The sequence below is a fragment of the Nycticebus coucang genome, chromosome 2 (genome assembly GCF_027406575.1).
Source record: "Nycticebus coucang isolate mNycCou1 chromosome 2, mNycCou1.pri, whole genome shotgun sequence".
Lineage (NCBI taxonomy): Eukaryota > Metazoa > Chordata > Mammalia > Primates > Lorisidae > Nycticebus > Nycticebus coucang.
The window spans coordinates 56,647,646-56,659,699 of record NC_069781.1 but is presented as its reverse complement, the minus strand read 5'-3'; the positions used below and the strand labels follow the sequence as shown (position 1 = coordinate 56,659,699).

The 12,054-nt window shown below is 39.2% G+C and overlaps 1 pseudogene; it reads right to left on the bottom strand.

Moving 5' to 3' along the window:
- Positions 1-244: 244 nt before the first annotated feature.
- Positions 245-719, bottom strand: LOC128596662 (diphosphoinositol polyphosphate phosphohydrolase 1-like; annotated as a pseudogene).
- Positions 720-12,054: the final 11,335 nt, after the last annotated feature.

Sequence of the window (12,054 nt, the reverse complement as noted above, 5' to 3'; positions counted from 1 at the left end):
TTCCTGCCTTTGTAAGCATTAAAGATTTGTCAGAAGATTATTCAAACATTTTTTATAAAATAAAAGCTATGACTTTTAATTTCTTAATTCCCCTTTCTCTCACCCCCTCTTTTTGAAAGATATTTTGATTACTTCCTAACTTTTAACCTAAAACTTGTATGTTTTTTGTCACAAACACTTCATGGCACACAGACAATTCATGAAGGGATCAAATTTAGTGTCAGTCACCCGAAGAAGTCCTCAGTCACCCAAGGCCTGACATCCAGCTCTGACCCGAAACCCAGTAGGTGGTAGCCACAACTGGGGTACTATCCTTGTCTGAGTAGCCCTGCTTCAGTGTTTCAAAATATGGTGGCTGCAGAAATTTGTGATATTGCAACAGTTTTATGGCATCTTCTATTATAAACCACTCTTTTTTCCTTTGATGTTTAATGAGTCTTCCCACTCCTCCAACCTTCTATAACAATTTGCACATAGACATATATACTGTGCTTCCTCTCCTGGTTCTCAAAAATTCCACCTATTCTTCCCAATGACCCTTTCATAAACTGCTGCCACACCTGGCTCCTCAGTCTCCATACCTCTCCCAAGAACAATCCATTGGTCTGGATGATGACTACTGCTCACAAGTAGCACCACTCCTCACTTTTGCTGCTGAAACATAGGCATGCAGCCCACTTCTTGTAGGTCTGGGTCTGGTTTGACTTGAGCTTCATCATCTTACAAACTTGGGTGGGGAAGCTGTGCAGGTCATGGGAATCAAGGGGTGGGGAGACAAGGGAAGCAGGGAGGGAAGGCCTCTTCTCTTCTACCTGGCTCTGCTGCTGGCCCATCACAGTCCATCTTTGCCCCCAGCCCAGGTCCTGGGCTGCGGCTGCTGTCATCATGGCTGTCATCACTGGTACTACCACGGCTGCTACCCTCTGTGCTGCCACCACCTCTGACAACCTCTTTCAGTTCTTTAAGCTCCATTATATCCTTCTTAACTATGTCCAAATCCTTGGTGACTTTGTCTTTAACCTTGTTGGTTTCTTGAGATAATTTTTGGACTTCTTTTTGCTGTTTTTTTACTTTCTTTTAATTCCATTCGTCTTATTTTCCATCCATATTCTTAATTCCATTTCCATCATTTCAACAATTTCTTTATGGTTGGAATTTTCTGTAGTAGCTCCATGGTGATCTCTTGGGGGAGCTGATCTGTTCCTGTTTTTCATGTTGCCAGAGATTTTTTTGTTGGTTTCTCCTGTGTGTGTGTGCTTGTTTTTTTTTCTTCCCACCAGGGTAGTCCAAATAAGGCAATTGATCAAACTTTAACCCATCAAATAATTTCTTGCTCTTCTGCATTCACCCTACAAAATCTTTTCCTTTTACCGTCTCCAGTGGAGTCCCAGACACATTCCAGTTTGGGGCTACTTGATTCATGAAACTGTTCAAAAAAACTCCTTGAAACTTCAATGTGCTGAAGTTTGCCTTTTAAATCTGACACTAACTGGCCATTGAACAACTTAATTTCTGACAATAACTGCTCAGAGCTAGCACAGATCTCCATAGGTCAAGGACTTAGTTTCACAGACCTTCTCCACTCCAGATAGTCATGGATAGGGTCTCTAGGCACTTACACTTCTGCTCAGCTGACTACAAATTTAAGGGTTCCCTTAACACTTCACTAGGATGATTCACAGAACTTAGGAAAACACTTTGCTTGTGTTTGCCTGGTTATTATGAAAGAAGCAATTCAGGAATAGCCAAATGGAAGAGATTCATAAGCCAAGGCACGGTGGATGGGGATGGGGAAGAGGGTGCAGAGCTTCCATGGCCTCTCCAAGTTCATCACTTTCCTATCACCTCAATGTATTCACAAATCCTGAAGGCCTCTGAACCCTAAAGTTGAGAGGTTTGTATGGAAGTTTCATTATATGGGCACAATTGATTAAATCACTGGCCTTTGATGACTGAAGTTTATTTTCTCTCTCTTCCCTCCAGTCCCAGAGGTGAGGAGGGGAGCTGAAAGTTCCAGCCCTCTTAAGCTTGCTTTCTAGTGACAAGCCCCCAATTTGAATTTATCTAAGAGCCCCTGCTGTGAGTCATCTCATTAGCACACAAAAGATACTCTTTATTGCTCAGAAAATTAAGAGTTTTAGAAGCTCCATACCAGGTTACTGGTCAAAGACCAAATATATATTTTTTTAAACCAAAATGATCTGTAATAATTTTTGACCTTGCAAATATAATAGCTACTTAAAATTTAAATTAAATTTTATGAGTTAAATTTTTTTAATTAAATTTTAAAATGTTCCAGTTATGTAGTTGAAATCTGATACTTTTCCTCCTAACTTTTCTATTATCTTAATTCATTCACCATCTCTAAAATCCCTGCACAATACCTGTCACTGGCACTCCAATTGAGAAGATGTACCTTAAAAAAAACAAACAGGGTGGCGCCTGTGGCTCAAGGAGTAGGTCTCCAGTCCCATATGCCGGAGGTGGCGGATTCAAACCCAGCCCAGGCCAAAAAAAAAAAATCAAAAAAAAAAAAATCAGGGCGGCTCCTGTGGCTCAAGGAGTAGGGCGCCGGCCCCATATACCCGGGGCGGCAAGTTCAAGCCCAGTCCCGGCCAAAACTGCAAAAAAATTAAAAAAAAAAAAATCTAAGTATCCTGTAGGTTGAGGTATCTTTATATCCATACTTGTCTCTAAGATATTATTTGCCCCAAAGTGAGCCATAGTGTACCCCTGGCTAATTTCAAAATAGCACTAGGTATCTGAGGTTATCATTTGGGAAAGAGCAACAGTTTCCTCTATTTGGGGCTAAAATAAATGGCAGGCCATCTGTAATGACTAGAAGACAAACATAGTCAAAGACAGGAGTGTGGCAAACATGCCACGTAATGGCTACAACAAGTTAAAATCGGACAATTGCTACCAAAAAACCCATAAAAATATCAGCGGCAACTGCTACTAATAGACCATAAAGATGCTTCTAGAGACCACAGGTCTGTGGAATTTAATAAAGTAATGGTCAAAGTACACAAGATCAAGAAATAGGACTCAGTAAGAAGTCAACTGTCGTTTAGGAAGCAATTATCTGATAACACAAAGCTCAGTGCCCTCTGAGGCCTGACATTAATTACATATTAAATATCATATGACTGATAAGACTTGGTGGATTATTTGCCAAAGATTATGTATTTTTCAGAAAGGAATTAACTTTTAAAGCAATAGAATGCTTTAATTCATCCAACAAATATTTGCTGAGCACCTTCTCTGGGGATAGGATGGTGTGCAAAACAGAAAGTTTTGGTGTTGTGATGGAGTTAAGGGTTTAAAGGTGAGGCCAAATGTTAATCAAACAATACTAACCCTTGTATAATTGCAAACTGAGAGAAGTAAGTGCTCTAGAAAAAAATGGAAAATGGTTCTGTGAGAGTATATATCAAAGATCCTGATCAAGGAAGTATTGGAGGAAATAATCATTACATTAAACTGAGATCTGAAGGAAGAGCTGGGTTGAATAGCTTGTGCCTTAAAATGAAACAGGGTTTTTACCAGAGGGTTGTGTATCACCTTGCTAGGTCTTCCATCAAAGTATGGTAAGCTGAATGGCTTAAATAATAAAATTGTGTTGCCTCTAAGTTGTGGAGGCTAGACATCTGAGATGAAGGTATTGATAGGTTATTTCTTTCTGAGGATGCTGAGGAAGAATCTTTTCCATGCCTGTCTCCTAGAATCTGGTGGTTTGCTGGAAATCTTTGGTCTTCTTTGGCTTATAGATCTCTGCTTTTGTTTATGGACTGAATGTTAACAACCCCCCCCTCCAAATTCATGCGTTAAAATCACAACCCCTGATAGGATGGTATTAGGAAGTGGGGCTTTGGACAGGTAATTAGATTATGAAGATAAAGCCCTCATAAATGGGATTAGTGCTGTTATATGAAGTCTGACAATTAAGTGAACTCATCCTAGAAAAAGTGCTACATACTCCATTGCTGAATATCACTAACATCACCAGATGGCCAAGGGGAGTACTTTCTACAAGTTCTGACTGCCAATCCAGAAAAAAAGTTCCGAAATTCTTTAAAGGGTGGACTAGGGCTGGTGTCAGTGCATAGCTTCCCAAGGGGAATACTTCAAATGTAACTAGATGAGTTTGCAAACTTAATTGTCTGACCTCATAAAAGAGACTCCAGAAAGTACTCTTACCTCCTGTGTCATGTTAGGACACAGCAACACAGAAGCCATCTGTAAAGCAGGAAGCAGGCCATCACCATCAATCCCACATACACTAAATCTGCCAGAGCCTTGATCTTGGACTTCCCAGCCTCCAAAACCATGAGAATGAAATTTCTGTTGTTTAAGCCACTTAGTCTATGGTATTTCTGTTATACCAGCCCAAACAGACCAAAACAGCCTTTATCTTCATATGACCTTCTTCCTGTGTGTATCTGTGTCCACTCTCCTCTTTATATAAGGACACCAATCATATTTGATTAGGCGTCCACCCCAATTCAGTACGACCTTTGCTAATCATGTCAGCAGTGATCCCATTTCCAAACAAGATCACTGAAGTACTGAAGAACTAAACTTCAACATATGTATTTTTTTTTTTTGGTGGGACTTGGGGGGACACCATTCAATCCATACCTGTTGGGGTAGAGACAATGGGAAGCCCAGGGTGGGGGTGTCTCAAATTCACCTCCTGACCTTTAGCTGGGTTAGTCATAAGAAAGAAAAATGAGCTTCCACTTGAAAGGGCTATAGGAAATTCAAGGTCTTGAAGAAGGATATTCAATATCCAAGGAGAGTTGGATTGTGTTTATACCAAAAAGAAGGCAGAAACTATCTGAGAAGAGATTGAGGCCATGGGACATTAACTGATTATGGAGTAGAAGGGAACACACTGGAAAGTTTAAGAGGTGAGAGAGGTTTCAGTTAAGGACAAGAAAGTGTAGAACATTGTGAAGATGAAGGGAAGTAAAGGAAATTGGTTTTGATAGCTTTAAGTTTAAATGTCTTTGTAAGAAAGGCCAAAGGATCTAGACTAGCCAGTCCAGAGGAGTGTCAGACCCAAAAGGGATAGTCTCTGTTCTCCCAACCAGAGAAAAGGAATAAAATACTGGCTCCAACATTCACTAGATGTGTGTATTTGAACCAGTTGTAGTATCTCTCCAAATCTCAGCTTCCTTATTTCTAAAATGGGTATAATAATAGCCTTTAGTTAAGGAATATTGTGTAGCTCTCAATATCACTAATGAAAGCCCGATAGACTCTTGTGTCCTCAACAAATTATGTGATCTCTCAGATCTATTTCCTGATTTTAAAATTGGTATAGAAATGCACTAGGGTGTTATAAAAACAATTTATAAAGGTCTTATTTATGAAAGCAGTTTGAAAAATAGAAAAGCATCCCTCTGTAATGTAAGCCTTGCATCCATTTTACAAAGGAGGAAACTAAGGCATAGATAAGAGACTGACTCACTTATCCTGAAGTGTTTTTTTCTCTTTTCCTGTTAGTGCAATTTGACTGTTGCACAATTCTTACCACAGACTGTTGTCAGTTCTAGAAAAACATTCTTCTACCAGTACTTTGCTTACTTTATCACCTGCTTAATTTTTATTAGATAATTCATATACTTTAAAAACTTGTAGTAAATTTGTATTCAGTACAAAGTAAATCTTCCTCCATACACTCCCTTGAGGCAATAGTCAACAACTTCTTGTGTCTTCCCAGAAATATTTCATGTATATACAAGCACATATACAAATATTTCTAAAATTTAATTTGGAGTATATTATTATTATTGTTATTATTTTAGAGACAGAATCTCACTTTGTCACCCTCTGTAGAGTACTGTGATGTCACAGCTCACAGCAACCTCCAGTTCTTGGGCTTAGGCGATTCTTTTGCCTCAGACTCCCGAGTGGCTGGGACTACAGGCGTCCGCCACAACGCCCGGCTATTTTTTTGTTGCAGTTTGGCTGGGGCCAGGTTCGAACCCACCACCCTCAGTATATGGGGCTAATGCCCTAGTCACTGAGCCACAGGTGCTGCCCTGGAGTATTTTATATACATTGTCCTGTACCTTTTTTATTCACACAGTAATATATCTTAGGAATCATTACATATTTCCTAAATCTACCAAATTCTTTTTAATAGCTCTATATTAGTTATAGAAAAGTCTCATAATTTATTTAAATCTCTCATCATATGTATCCATTGAAATTATTTCATATTTTTTTAATTTTAATTTTAATTTTTACATCTACATGTGTTAATTAGGTTTCCATTTTTTTTTGCCTTCACAAAATTAAAAAGACTTATAATTTAATAGCATTAACAATGTTTAAGATAAGGATTAGAAACAAAAACTTTGTAAAGAATGAACGAACATAAATACATTCAGAAAAGGAATCAGACAATTGCTACATTGAAATATTAAGCAATAATAATAATAATGCAAAGAAAGTAACATTCACATTGTCAAATAAGTGTATGTCTATTATAGAATGCTTTGACTCTGAGATTCAGTATGGAGTCATCAGTTAACTTATTATATTTTTTAAGTATCAAAAAATAGACAACTAATATTTATAAATAAAAGTAAAAGATAATTTAAAAAAACAGATCATGCTAAATCTTATAGACAATAGAAAAAGAAGAAATAAATCAAAATCTTTCTACTTGATCTGGGTACACCTGACACTAAAGTAGGAGAAAATATATTATTATAAAGGAGAAATTACAAACATATGTCACTTATAAATGAGGATACAATATCCTAAACAACAATATTAACATGTTGAGTTAAAAATTAATGTTTAAGTAATATACTTTGGTTAAAATTATTTCATATTTTTTGTTACTACGAAGCTACAGTGACTATTCTTACAAATGGGCCATTTTGTACACATGCAAATATATCTATAATATAAATTTCTGGAGATGGAATTGCTGAGTCAAAGGCATATCCCTTCAATTTTTCATAGATATCGCTAATTTTTATCCATAGATGATATACAAATTTACTTCCCTTCAGTAATGTTTATCCACATCTTTTCAACACTATGGGAAAATCTTTATACAAGACAAAAAGAAAGAGAGAGAAAGAAAGAAAAAGAAAGATTGATCAATCTAATTTGCCTGTAAGAGCACCAGGGGTATTTCAAGCTTTGCCTAGAAGTCATGCAGGTACATCACCTCCCTCAATCCATTTACCAGAACATTATTCATTTCCAACTACAACTGTGACTTCTCTTTTTTCACTTTATATGTAACTGATCTACTTAACATAGGACTGGGCCTGGAAATTATCGATTCTGCTCTTCTGCAGAAAAGACAAATCTACCATTGAATGGATTGGCCCCTTACAATTTTGAGTCACTTTCTGATTGCACTTTCCTGAAGTATCCACCCTTGTTCTTGTGATGGTACCCAATGGACTACCTTACCTTTCTGAGAACTGCTTACTTGAAGTACTTTTCATAACAAGGAGAAACAAACAAACATACAAAAAGGAGAAATACGTTTACTCCACTTACGTCCTTGCTGCTTTCATCAATTGCATCTCAATGGTGCTTAGAAAAACATGTTCGATATTTTTTGGCTTTGTGAAAACTTATATTCTCAGTTCCCCATCTACAAAATGCTTGTTTTCTATAGCCATATCTGTTTTGACTTACAATTCCTATCTTTTTAAAGCTCGAAATGATGGAAAGTAATAAAAACTTTTCCATATTAAAATAGTTTTAAAAATATGTAGCAGTTAATCAGGGTTGGTGATTTAGAATTTGATAGGTACAAGGATCCTAAAATTTACTTCCTGGGTTGCTAACCTCAAATCTCATCTGTAACAATTTTTCTCAACAAGTCTTTAACAACAATAAAAAATCACTTTATTAAATAATTTATGAGAGGAGTACTACTTCTCTTTCTGGCTCTCCTCACATCAATAAAGAAAAGAAATACTTATCACTAGTGTCTTCTGGGTAAAGCTATTCTTTTCCCCAATAGTTTGGGCAATCCTTATCAAATTAAGAAGTTTCACTTTAGTTAAGTAAGGAGGAGAAAGGGCTTAATTTGTTAATAGATTTTTCTCCATGATACAGGGAAGACTGCTAGAACAGGTGGGTAGACTGCTAGGTAAAACAGAACATTGAAAGATTTATGAAAGACATTATTCTTAGTAAAGCGTCACAAGAATGGAGAAGCATGAATCCTATGTACTCAATTTTGATATGAGGACAATTAATGACAATTAAGGTTATGGGGGGGAAGCAGAAAGAGGGAGGGGGGTGGGGCCTTGGTGTGTGTCACACTTTATGGGGGCAAGACATGATTGCAAGAGGGACTTTACCTAACAATTGCAATCAGTGTAACCTGGCTTACTGTACCCTCAATGAATCCCCAACAATAAAAAAAAAAATGAAAAAAAAAAGAAAATATAAAAAAAAAAGATTTATGAAAATCACCAATATTTTGTACTTTCGTTTTTATTTTCCCGTTAAGCTGGATGGTGAGTCCTTTAATCCTATTACCTAGAACAGTGCCTGACACACAGTAGATGCTCAATGATTATTTTTTGAGTAACTTAAGGAATGAGAGGATTACTTACAGAGTTAGAACTCTTCACATTACTTCCCTCCAAACTTCACATACCTTTTTCTAATAATGAGTGCAAACAGGTTCTGGGGCAGCTACATTATCACTCTGAACGGAGACAGGGATTAAGGGAAATGCCTTAAAGACAGTAAAGTGACAAAAACTTAAATAGTCTCAAATAGTATAACCCATAGGCACAAAATATAGGGACAATGTGCTCAGACTTATTTCTTTTTCTTTATGAGACGGAGTTACACTTTGTCACCCTCGGTTGAGTGATCTGGTGTCATAGTTCACAGCAGCCTCAAACTCCTGGGCTCCAGCGATCCTGCATGCCTAAACTTCCGAGTAGCTGGGACTACAGGCGCCCCCACAGCGCCCGGCTAGTATGTATGTGCGTGTGTATGTATGTATGTATTTTTTTTAAAGAGACAGAGTCTTGCTCTTTCTCAGGCTGGTCTGGAACTCCTGAGTTGCAGCGATCTGCCCGCCTTCACCTCCCAGAAGGCTGGGTCAGACTTGTACTTTAGCTTCCATTCCCCTAGAGAACCAGTCCTCTCAAATCAAATATTCTACAGACAGAACTGTGGCAACACTTGATTATAATGTCAGCTATTGGAGGAAGATACGACTGTGAATTTAGAAAACGACTTTAGCATTATAAGACAATGTACTCAAAGAAAATTTCAAATAGTGGAAAGGAGGAAATAACGTATTCATTTAAACATGTTTATTCGCTACTACTTGAACTTGATTGTTTAAATAAGTCGCGCGCGATCTGAAAGCCGCTGACGTCAGTGCCTTCCCGCCCCGCCGCCCCCGGGGTCCGCGGCTCAGGTCTGGGGACTCCAGAGGATCCCTGCCCGTTCAGGTCTGGGACAGGCCGCGCAGTGAGTGGCTCCTGTCCTGCCCCGCGGGCTCCCAGGTCGCAACACCCGGGCGCGCCTGGGCCTCGCAGCCCTCCTGGGTCTCACTTTTAGAGCTTGAAAATGTTTCGGTTGCAAGTTCGGAGGTTTCGTAGGTTAAGGGAAAGTCCCCGCCTCCTAAGCACGACGCAGTCCGGCAGCCCATCGTCCAGCCTCAGGACCTAGTGCAGCTGCGCCAAGAACCACTCCCGGTTTTCTGTCCCTCTCATTCATCTTTGCTCCCCTCTTAAAAACAAAACAAACCAACCAAACAAACAACAACAACAACAACAACAAAACACCTGGTGAGGGCGGTGCGAGGTGGCTCACGCCTGTGACCCAGCACTTGGGAGGCAGAGGCGGGTGGATTGCCTGAGCTCGTGGGGTCCAGACCAGCCCGAGCCAGAGAGAGACCCGTCTGTAAAAATAGCTGGGTATTGTGGCGGGCGCCTGTAGTCCCAGCTACTCCGGAGGCCGAGGCAAGAGAATCGCTTGAGCCCAAGAGTTTGAGGTTGCTATGAGCTGTGATGGCGCAGCACTCTACCGAGGGCGACATAGTGAGATTCTGTCTGAAGAAAGAAAAGAAAAGAAAAGAAAAGAAAGAAAGAAAGAAAGAAAGAAAGAAAGAAAGAAAGAAAGAAAGAAAGAAAGAAAGAAAGAAAGAAAGAAAGAAAGAAAGAAAGAAAGAAAGAAAGAAAGAAAGAGAAAGGAAAGGAAAGGAAAAGAAAAGAAAAGAAAAGAAAAGAAAAGAAAAGAAAAGAAAAGAAAAGAAAAGAAAAGAAAAGAAAAGAAAAGAAAAGAAAAAGAAAAGAAAACCTACCAGGTGAAAGCAGTCCAGAGTTTCTCAGTCTATGCCCAGTGTCCGGTGTCCCAACGCCGCCGCGGCCTGCTCCGCAGGCACTTCTGAGATCCTGGCCTAGTTCACGGTACCGGCCACTCCCTGAAGCCCAGGGGCCCCGAGTGTCTGTGCTCTGCGCGCTTCACCAGGCAGGCGCCGAGGCTCCGCACCCAGGTCTCAGTAAAAGGGTGGCGGAGATAAGCTCTGCCTGACTCCACTCTCAGTGGTCTTAAAGTAGGAGGCGCCTGTGCACTCCCCGGGGCGTCACACTGCAGAAGAGCCCGCTGGCCAGAGGAAGGGGGAAAACTGAAGAACCCTCAGTCTTTCAAGCAGAAGTCCAGGATGGTGCGGGATGGGAGACAAGGAGAACAAGAGACGGGTTGAGGGAAGGAAAGTGGGCCTTCTGCAGGTGCAGTGTGAGGTGCAGAAAAAATGGAGAGAGACAGCTAAGTGTGAGAGCTAGAGATCAGAGAAATAGGGACAGGTATCCAGAAAGTGAGAAGGCCAGACACGGAAGATAGTTGGAAGAAGGAATTTGGAGCATCAGAGACATATGGTCATCCTACTTTAAAACAAAACAAACTAAAGATAGAGATAAAATCAGAGAAAGCGGCCGAGTAAGGCCCTCTCCTTCACAGAAAAATAAGCAACAAAAGTCAGAAGTGACTTTGCCGGAAGTCTGGAAAACACTCAAAAGTTTACAGCAACCAAGCCAACGCTGAGTCAAGAAAAAGATAACTTTAAGATAAATTATTGGGGGAGGGGTGAGAAAAACATGACTTCAACCCAGCATGATGAGGACATCACTAGCGATCTTACGTTAATAAAAACGATTACAAAAGAATACTACGAACAAGTGCAATACAAAAAAAATAGATAACCTAGATGAACTGGACATATTTCTAGAAACACAAGCTACAAAAACTGACTTAGGAAAAAATAGAAAATCTTTTTTTTTTTTTTTTAAGAGAGAGAGAGAGTCTCACATTGTTGCCCTCGATAGAGTGCCCTGACCATCATCATAGCTCACAGCAACCTCAGACTCTTGGGCTCAAACAATTCTCCTGCTTCAGCCTCAGGAACTGCTGTTCTTCTGAATCTCGTCCAAAAAAATAAAGGAGTAGAGAACATTTCCTAAGTCGTTTTGTAAGGTTTGTATTACCCTGATAGCAAAACCAAAGACAGTACAAGAAAACTATAGATCACTAACCCTTATCAATATAGATGGAAAAATTCTCAACAAAAGGATTACATCCCATGTTTAAGTGAGATTTATTTCAGGAATACAAGGAGTTCAACATATGAAAATCAATCAACATAATACACATTATTAATGAAATGAAGAAAAAAACATGATCATCTCAATTAGTGCAGAAAATGAATTTGACAAAATCTGGCACTCTTTCACAATAAAAACGTTCAAGAAACTTAAGTAGAAAGGAATTTTTTCAGCCTAATAAGGAGATTAAAACTACAGTCAACATCATACAATGGTGAAAGATTGAAAGATTTCCCTTTGGTGTCAAGAGCAAGACAAGGATGTGTGCTTTTGCTTCTTCTATAAAAAACTGTACAAACAATGTACTGGAAGTTCTAACCAGAGCAATTAGAAAGGAAAAAGAAGTAAGGGGTATCTAAGCTGGAAAAGAACAAGTAATACTATCTCTCTTCACAGATGTCATGATCTTGTATGGACATAGAAAATCCCTTTAAGG